Genomic DNA, 1,607 nt, shown 5'->3' with positions numbered 1-1,607 from the left:
TGCCAGCAGTCAACTTCCTGGAATACTTTGCGTCACACACCTGTCTGGCAAGTTAAGTGACTTAATCCATGGCACAAGGTTAGATACACTGGTCGATTGTGTAGTACAGTAAAGCACATATTTATTCAAAAGGTTGCTGACAGGTGGTTGTAGTGGAGCAGAACGGCATTTCAAATGATTAAATCCAATTTTAAGCTAAAAATAATCTGTATTCAAATAAAGGCTGTATGTTTTATTTCTTTTATGAGACTGTTCTTCCCCCCGAAAACGCTCCCATTGGTCGTTTGTTAAAGCAGCAATTACAACTCATCTTTACATTTCTAGGGGCCGTTGTAATGATGACGGGGGCAAAGCAGCAGTGTTGTAGTCGAGACCACCTAAACAAAGACCAAGTCATAACCATGACCAGAGTGTATCAAGACCGAGACAAGACCAAGACTTTGAGAGGTCAAGACCAAGACCAAATTTGTGTTAGACAGCAAGAGATTCCTCTCCTGTCTCCTGCATTCACTTTCTTGGGAGTGTTTGTACAGTAACACATTTCAAATTAGATATGAGTCAAGTTATTGGTTGCATATGCAAGTTTTAACACATAGGCCTAAATCAGACAATGCACAGGCAATGGGAGGTAAGCACAGGACAGAGAGGAGCAGGCAGCAGAGCAGATGCCAGCTGAGAGTGCAGCAGGTCAGAAGCACCAGAGTCTCGCTTTGCCAGACCTTCCTCCACAGTGCTGCTGAGGAAGGTCTGGCAAGTCCACACAACATTCCGGGATGGGAGAAAAACCTGAAGAACCCTAAATTTCTTTAAACCAATCACATTCGTCTTGGCCGGCGCTAAGCACCGGACACAGGTATGGTGCATCTGCAAAATAGCCTCGGTGAGGAACTTGTTTTGGTAGAACATGTGCACGTAAGGTGGTGAGCACTGGAATTTAAATGGCTGTCTTGTGTAGTGTTAGAATTTTACTAAAAAAAAAAGATAAATATAATGTCATTATTGGTTCTAGCTCATGGGATGTTTCCCAAATTGACCAGAGTTTAGAATGCCAACACAAAGAAAGCAAAAGGTGGGGGACATCCGGTGGGACCTCTGGCATTAACGGAACAACACAGGGCGTTTTTTTTAAACCTATAGTTTGTTTACTTTGGTCCGAATTGATAAGGTTGTAAACTTGGAGTGATTTCCCCTTGGTTCAGTTTCGTTTAACATCTGGAAAAATCCAAGCGTCATTACAAAGCACGCAAGAACGTTCACTCCTCTTATTGGAAAGTAAATACAGGAAGAAGGTCCTGTTTGGACTAGTGCATATTTCTTGCATCTCCATGGTCAACCCATCTCATTTTATTTAAATAATCAGACATTGTTAGCGAGCGACGTTGCTACACCTGCTCTGGTCACTGAGACTTCGCCCTGCTCTGCCGCCGCCTGTCTCCAACTTTAGTGGCGGCTAGTTTGATCACAGAGATGCGAGTGACGGACGGCGAGCTTAACTGCTGTGTATTTCTGTGAGAGAAACACAGGAAGTTGCTACAGTTTGCTGCTCTGCTGCATCGCAGAGTGCAAAGCACACCTGACTACAGGAGACATTTAGCTCAGACTTGCGG

The sequence above is a fragment of the Sander lucioperca genome, chromosome 9 (genome assembly GCF_008315115.2).
Source record: "Sander lucioperca isolate FBNREF2018 chromosome 9, SLUC_FBN_1.2, whole genome shotgun sequence".
Taxonomy (NCBI): Eukaryota; Metazoa; Chordata; class Actinopteri; order Perciformes; family Percidae; genus Sander; species Sander lucioperca.
The sequence above is the reverse complement of the archived record's forward strand: the minus strand, read 5'-3'. Positions refer to the sequence as shown.